This window comes from Artemia sp. Qi Xiang Cuo, chromosome 8, assembly GCF_049724085.1.
Source record: "Artemia sp. Qi Xiang Cuo chromosome 8, ASM4972408v1, whole genome shotgun sequence".
Taxonomy (NCBI): Eukaryota; Metazoa; Arthropoda; class Branchiopoda; order Anostraca; family Artemiidae; genus Artemia; species Artemia sp. Qi Xiang Cuo.
In genome coordinates this window covers 65,174,229-65,182,812 of record NC_142801.1, presented here as the reverse complement: position 1 = coordinate 65,182,812, position 8,584 = coordinate 65,174,229, and the positions used below count along the sequence as shown (strand labels likewise).

Below are 8,584 nucleotides of genomic sequence, written 5' to 3'. Positions count from 1 at the left end.
CTCCCTATTAGGATTTATCCCTATTCTAACTGTGATTTATTGTATAAAAATTGTCGCACTTTTGGTCGGCTGGAGTCTATCAGACAAAAACCCTTTGTAGCTTCTAAACTATAAAAGATGCAAAAAACTCTATTCGTCAGCTATCACAGCTCGAATATTTCTGAGATTGACTGTCTGAATTACATAGTAAACTTAAGCCGTAATTGTATAATAAAATCCCATCGTATCGTAGTATTTTAGACCCCAACCGACCATTTTAGGGTTAAATATCACTTGGATAGTTGTATACAAAATTTCATTGCGTTGGAAAAAGTACCCATTTATTGCCGTCCCTTGTTTTTCTACGAATGGAACTTCATAGTTTTGTAAATACTTTTTTCTTCTATAAAAGAGGCTAACAAGCCTTTTAAGGGGTGTTAGTTCAAGTTCAAGTTCATTTTGTAGTTTTAGTTTTGATGTGAAGAACGTTATCATCATGAACGATCTACCCCGATATCTGTTGTGAGAAAAAAAAATTGTAGTAAAATTGACTAGTGATTATTCTTAGCATTTAAAAAAATTGTAGATCCTAAAATATGCGAATTGTTTTTTTGCATTGCGTCTAGAAATATGAAACTATTGTGTTTTGTCAGTCTTCTATATGCATATGTGTTTCAATTAAAAATGTTTTATTCCGTTCTAAAAAAAGGTGTTTAATTTTGGATTGTAAATAAATGTCTATTTAGTCATTCTGTATTGTTCCCATCAAAATTTATCCCATGTCTCTTGTTCCCATGGGAACTAACTTAGATAAACTGTTGATTAAGGTTACAAGTGCTAATTTACTAAGTTCTTCTGTAATCCGATATAATCAAGCTATATAATGGATAAATCTATAATCTATATAAATTAAATTTAATTCAGTGACTTAGTTTGGAATAAGGATTAAGTTTGAAATAAATTACAGTAAATTAAATTGCGCGAAGGAGGATGCTATGTGAAATGAAATGAATTTTGGCGCGATCCGCGGTGATAGATTGTGAGCGTTTATGAACTGTTATTTTTGGATATAAGAACACCCTCCGTAAGCAGAGATTTTTTCTGGTAATAGTTTTACTGAGGCGAAGGCAGGGAAGTGGTTTGGGGTAGCCCCCTTCCATTTGCCTAGCCCATAATACCAAGTCAATATTTATATGCTATCATTATTAATTGATAAATGACTGCCGTGACTTCTGAAAAGTTGTACAAGACAGGGTGCAAGGTTTGCAAAGAGAGCCTCAGTCTTGCAACCAGAGGAACAGTCATTTGCAACACATTTGCTGAGGATTGTGGTTACCTCTACCATAACTACTGTGAATTTCTTCAGAGCATTGAGAAAGACTGTCTAATAATATATGAGTGTTCAAACTGCGGCGATTTATTTGCTGATAATCCTTCGTCCCCACAGATCCCACCTCGTTCAGAGACTTTCTTATTCACTAGTTTAAAATTATTTACAGTACTGTCTACAGTCAGGAATTTCGTCCACCTCCTGTATATCTTCATGTACAAACTTCTATTCTAATTATCACTTTGTTCAAGCTAGAACCCTTCTAACATCTCTAGTAAACCCCACGCATAAACTCTTTGCATGTCGCAGCCCCTCTGCTAAGCAAAGCCTGTCACTGGATATTTTAGACATCCTTATATCTGACGATGCAACCCCTCGCTTGCCAAATCTGAAATTCGTTATGACTGCAAGTGATGCGATACCTGCGATAGATACGGATCAAAATGCTCACTTTAGGCGTGCCATTCAAACCTGGGACCGGCATCTTTTTAGCATAATTGATAAACTTGATTACGTTACAAGTAAGGTAGCAGAGACTCCTGCTTTGGTGAAAGAGTGTTGTGACGCAGTACAGAGCGAGGTTTTGAGCTGTATAAATAAAGAAAAACTCAATGATAAATCCTGGCCTCCGCTGAATAACGAGTCAGAAACAGTGGGTCTTGTAGTAGATTCTCCACCACAAGATTGTGATGATCCCTTAGAGCGTGAAGTTTTTCTGAAGTCGTTGGATGGAGCTGATGGTATAGTGCGGATTTTACTTTCTAAGGAATCAGGATCCCAGCAACCGACATGGGTCATTCATACTAAAAGACAAAACGCCGAAAACTTGAAAGCCTGTTTAAATGAAAAGATCAGTAAAACTGAGGTTCGCAAATCGAGAATTGTCGGTTTATTATCACGAGTGGACTTCCCGATCAACCCAGAGAGTGTGTGTGCTTCTAACCATGGTATCGACGAGATACAGCGCATCGGTGTTTCGAAATCATATCGTGTATACTTCCGTTCGGTGACGGCCAAGTCTCATTATTTGCGTCATGGGATTCACATTGGCTACGAACATTTCCGGTTTACTGATTATAAGTTTTTACCGCGAATGTACTACAAATGCGGGTCGCTAGAGCATATATCGTCAGGCTGCTCTAGCGTGGAACGTTGTCTCAAGTGCCTTGGTATTGGACACTCTCATTCTAGGAACAACCCTTGCCAGAATGAACCTTGTTGCTTCTCTTGTGGATCTCATGAGCATACTGGATTTAGCTTTCGCTGCAAACAGCTAACCGAAAAAGTTACAAAGAATAAAAAATGATTGGTGCAGAGATTATATCTCTGAATGTGATTGGTTTTGGTGATAAACACCATGTATTGCAGTCTATGCTGCGCGATCTGGATATTTTGTGTCTGCAAGAGCATCATCTTCTGGACCACTCTAGTAGTCTTCTTTCAAACCTGTCGCAGCAGTTTAAGTGTTTTATATCTCCAGCTACACCTACAGGTGGACGCCCATCAGGAGGCGTTTGCATTTTTATTCGAGAGAATATTCCAGTTTCCGTGTTTGCCGTTAATCGATATTTTGTTGCTGTTCGAATCCCAGGGCTTATTGTTTTTTCGTGCTATTTAACAACAAATTATCATACTATTGATTCGGATTTTGATTTCAATTTTGCATGTTTAGAATTATCGCGAAGTGTGGCAAAAGTTCCATCAGATTTCCAGTGGCTTATTTGCGGGGATTTTAACTGCAACATTGCTATCTCTGATGTCCGCTCCTCCGCTCTTTTATCTTTGTTTTCGGTTTTTACTATAGTTTCAAAAGATGCGGATTTTACGTATGTCCATAATTCTGGTTCTTGCTCTAATCTAGACCGTGTGCTGGTCTCAAATGCAGCGTTATTACCACAGCCTGTTCATGTTGGATTGGATATGCCTATTAGTGACCATTTTTACCTTTTTTTTCATTTAAATATTCAAATTCCATCTTTTAAAATAATCCATCGTTCTAGTCAAATTATAAATAAAATGATCTGGGATCGGGAAAAAATGTGCAAATATCATTAAGAATCAGATGCTCTTTTAGCTAAAATAATTTTAAATTATTTTAAGGATGTTGATCTAATTGATGTTGATCTATTTTACCATGAAATTGTTCATAGTTTAAAAGTCGGGGCTAATAAAGCATTTAGAACTGATTCTTTCCGTTGTGGATCTCGTTTTTTAGGTTGGAACCTTAACCCGATTTTAAAGCAAAGCCAAAAGAATGCATCTCAAGCTTGTTACCTTTGGAATTGCACGGGAAAACCGCGATCTGGACCATTTTATGATGGTATGAAATTAACTAAACGAGTTTTTCGGGCTGAGTTGCGTTTTATAATGAAATTATAAAAGATGAAATTGGTTCAAGGATTACTAGTGATAAGAATGAGCTTTGGAGTTTGGTTAATTCTAGACGTCGTAATAATAATTGTTCATCAGATTCTAATAGTTTTCTGAAACTAGATGATTGGATAACTCATTATAATCAAGTTTTTTCATCCGGTGATGCGGCAGTTGAATCACGGCTTGACTCTTTATTATCGGAAGAAATTTCAAAGCCCCGCCCAAATAGTAAAATATCTGTTTCTGTTGATGATGTAACGGTAGCAATTAAAGCTCTAAAAAGTAAGCATTCTTTTGATCATGATGGTATACATTCAAACCATATAAAATGGGCATCCCCCAAAGCAATCCTTCTTCTCGCTACTCATTTTACTACTATTCTTCTTCTGGAGTTCTTCCAACTAGCTTTTCTCGTGCTACCACTTCACCCCTTTCAAAAAAAGGAGGGAATACTAATCGATGTTCTGATTACAGGCCGATTACTGCTTCGTGCCAGATTAGCAAATTTTTTGAGTTAGTTTTATTAAAGTATTTGGCGTCTTGTAACCAAGGCCTGAATCAAATTGGGTTTCGTAAGGGTCCTAGCATGGATGTTGCTCATACCCTCCTTTCAAGAATAATATCCTTTTGTAAGCAATGGGATAGAGTTTATACACTTGCGTTAGATTTTGCGGTGGCGCATGATTCAATTATCCATTCTTGTGCTATGACTGCGCTTCTGAAGAATAATGTCCCACTACCAGTAGTTTTTGTTTTAAAAAAGTGGCATAGCTCCTACCGTATTCGAATTAAGTAGAATAATCAGTTTAGTAGTCATTATTTGAAGTTATGAAGGGGGCTTAGGTAAGGACGCAATATTTCTCCTTTGATTTTCAATATATATTGTTTGGGGCTAATTGATCAAATTCGGTTAACTTTTATTTCTGACAAAGTTTATGTTATGACTTGGATTAATTGTGCAGATGATTTGCTCCTTTTGAGTCAATCACTTCAGTTACTTCAACAAATGTAGATTTTTTAGCAAAGGTTTTTAGTGAGCATGGACTTCGTTTTCGCCCTGAAAAGTGTCAATTTTTAATTCTTGGTCCTAAGGCTAATGATTCGTTAATTCAGAAATTTCTGTCCGTATTTATGATAGTATTTTAAAACCTTTGGAATCTTTTTTAAATCTTGGTGTGCCTTATGGACCAACTTTAGCTCTATGCCGTGCTTCTATTTCAAAAGCAGTTAAAAGTAGAATAGCATCTAGTTTCGGGGTTGTAATTTGTCTTCGCGATCTTCTTTCTTGGAAATCACTGGCTTGGGTATATAATACAGTCACTTTGCTTAAGATTTTAGTTTTTTCATAGCATCTCCCGTTTTTTAGAATTAGTAATATTGCGCATGTAAAAACCACATTTTTTAATTTTTCTAAGTTCCTTTGCCGCTTTTCTAAATCTGAATCAAATACTTTTTTAATGAATGCATATAAAATAAAAAACCCAGTTGATGTTTTGGAGAAAAAGCAAAATAATTTTTATCCAAATTAAATGTTTTTTCTCATAATTTATATAGAGCTGCGCACGAAGCTTAATTTATTTTATTTTATTTAATTTTTGAATGAAGTGTTAATTTATTATCTATTGAATGAAGTGCTAATTTGTGTGGTAATTTTGATTGAAGGCCTCTGCGTATTTGTTGTTATATAGTTTAAGATAATTTTATGGCCTTTTGATTAGCGGTTATTATTTTTATTTATTTCTTTTTTACTCTTCGTATTCGGAGGAAATAAAAAGTTTGAATTGAATTGAATTGGTTAACATCAAACACTCCGTGGTAACGAAGTGTAAGTAAGGAGCGACTCGGCTCAATAGTAAGCGAAACTCTAGAAGACCGAATTTTGAAAACTATAGATACATCAAAACAATTTGCTGCTTATGCAGAGTCCAAATATTTAAGACTCAGTAAGTTGAATGTTACCCATCAAAAGTTACGTGCCCGGGAAAGTTTATTCGCTTTTTGAAGAAGGAAAAAACAGCCCCCAAAGGTCAAGGAATCTTATTGAAAATAACACCACCAGACATAACGTATCCGAAAACCCTACTGTGGAGGTTTCAAGTTGTCATCTGCAAAAATATAGATTTTTTTTTGTCTGAAGAAAGATTACGGATGAACTTGTTTGTTTTTTTCTCTTTTTTTCCCTCCTGGGTGTAGTAGTCACATCGAACCAATGGTCCTAGAATATCGTGAGAGGGCCCATCTGAACGGGATTTAAAAGTTTAGTTCCTTTTTAAGTAACCAAAAAGATTAGACGGTAATTAGCCCCCTTACCTCTTCCTCTTACCCCCAAGGTGGTCTGATCTAAGTTTTGATAGTCATTTTGTTAAATGGTGCAATAACTATACCTTTGGGGATGACATGCCCGCCTCAGCCCCCGAGGAAAAGGCTGTAAACTACGGGAATAATTTTTCATTGGCAGGGGGAGGGGGGAGGGTTCGAGGGTGAAGATGTTCTTCACCCTCTTACAAATTCCCCCAGAACATCCGAGATGTTCTGGGGGAATTTTCCAGAGGAAATTTTTAGTGGTATTAGAATTCTCTGGGGGATTTTTCTGTTGGAGAACTTCTTTATCGGGGAATAATCGTCAGGGGAAATCTTCTTCCGCCAAAATCTTTCCAATAAGAAGGGGGGGGGGTACTTCTGGAAAAATATTCCACATATGGGGGATTTCTGGCATGACTTGAAAACGATAAAAAATTAAGTATAGCTCATTTTTTTTTCAAACGAATTAATGAATAATAAAACATAGAAGCCTTTTGGCCTGTACTATAGGCAACGCTATAGCGTTGCCCCTGATTCCGAAAATGTTGCCCCTGTTACATTATTTGTGTTATGTAAAGAGTCTATATTTTTTTTGGCTTCGCATGTTATATACATTACGAACTTTGGGTGTCATTAAGTAAAAGTGATAAAAAGCGTATCCGCGTGTACTTTTGCCGGTTTTGTAAATAAAAATTTTCTTGGAATTCCACTATTGTTCAAAAATAGGTATATTATACGAAAATTCGGAATATTTGATATTGTTTTCAAAATGGATCAACAATACGACCGATTTCTTAGACGATCTAGAAGGAATAGAATAAATTTTCCCCTTAACTGTCTCGTTTAATGGAAAAACAGTTTTGTCGCCATTGCTTTAATAAAACAGCTATTTAGGCATTATGTATTATGAATGTTTGTGCGTTACGTTTTATGAGTGTTTTTAGTGTTATGCGCTAATGAGCTATCATAAGCTATTTACTATATATTCATCAATTATTGAGTATTATGAGCTATTTATTGTCGTCCTTTTCATTAGAGGTTTAATTTTGTATTTTTCATTTCTCTTTTCATTTCTTTCCTATACTCCTCTGTGTACATCTGTGTATTTATAGAGGGCATAAATAAAATATTATTATTATAGGGGGGGGGGGGATTTCTGACGTGGCTTGAAAAAGATAAAAATTAAGTAAAGCTCAATTTTTTTTCAAACGAATCAATTAATAATAAAACATAGAAGCCTTATGGCCTGTACTATAGGCAACGCTATAGCGTTGCCCCCGATACCGAAAATATTACCCATGTTACTTTATTTGTTTTATATAAAGCATCCTATATTTTTTTGCTTCACATGTCATATCTCCCAGACATGACGAGCCTTGGGTGTCAGAAAGGTACTTGCCGAAAGATCACACACCAACCACCGGCCAATTTGCGTAAACAGGAAAAACCTTTTTATTAACATATCATTCACTGGGAAGCAACATATTGTTATGTTTGAGCTTAACGAAGGAAAGGCATTGTTAAGTTTACTGAATTAGTTTCTGCCTATTTTCCACCGTCCAGTGTTGCAACAATGATGTAACTCTGCATTGTAATTCCATTAAATTTTTAACAACCAAGAGAGAAATTGTGAAAAATCAGAATTTGCAGGCATAAATAGACCTAATATGGAGCCAGGGGTTGGATATTTTCATGTCCTTGGTGCTTTAACATCCTAAAACTTCTTGAATTTTGCTTTTTAAATCAAAGGAATTCGGCAAGTATCAAGATTTGCTATAATGGTTACTGTTCGCCATTTAAAGGTCTTCTCGCAAAAGTGAACGAAATTAATAATTTCACGAAATAAATTGTTAAATTGATCTTTATAGCATCTCAAACAAAGATCGTGGCCTTGTGTTTTACCGTAGTATCCAATTTTCCGCTTGTGGTCTGCTCTGACTGAATATGATAAATGAATTGAAAGCTTTCTTGTACAAAAATGGTATTTCGAATTACCTCTTTTTGTCAGGAAAAAATAAAAGCCCATAGAAAAAATGAAAGGAGCTTTAATTCCCTGTACTTCTGATTTTTTTTTTTTCTATCAGAGATTGAAGATGAGCTTCCTGAAGCCGTAAGGTCAACTACTATATTGAATCATAGTGATGCTCTTCTGGGGGCTATTTCTGCCTGTACTGTAAATTTAAAGTCCAACCCAAATTTCATCAAATGGAGTTGAATCCTAGAAGTAAAAACGGTTTGTCTAAAAGTTTGGTAAATGTGGTATAATGAGTCATATTGTCATATTAAGTGGGTTTCAGCATTTTGCGTTGCCATGTTTTATTACATGTTTTATTACACACTTCAGAGAAGAATTAGGATTCAAGGTGGATACGTTGCACAGTGTTATTTCGTCAAACAGGTCTTATAAATAAGATTGATCGTTCATGGTTTTCTGAGTTTGACAATGATCTTGCAAATCACAAGGGCTTGTGCCCAAGAACAAGGGTGTATTTATGTCGAAATTTTTAAATCTCTTTAATAAGAGGATTTGATACCATAAAAATCATTCTGCGATCCTCAAAGTCGGCTGGCCGCCTCAAAGACAAAGAGTTCATTAGCGAA

General features: G+C 35.8%; 1 pseudogene; it reads right to left on the bottom strand.

Moving 5' to 3' along the window:
• Nucleotides 1–2,107, bottom strand: part of LOC148949704 (uncharacterized) — a 15,748-nt pseudogene extending 13,641 nt beyond the window's left edge.
• Between the last annotated feature and the right edge of the window lie 6,477 nt (nucleotides 2,108–8,584).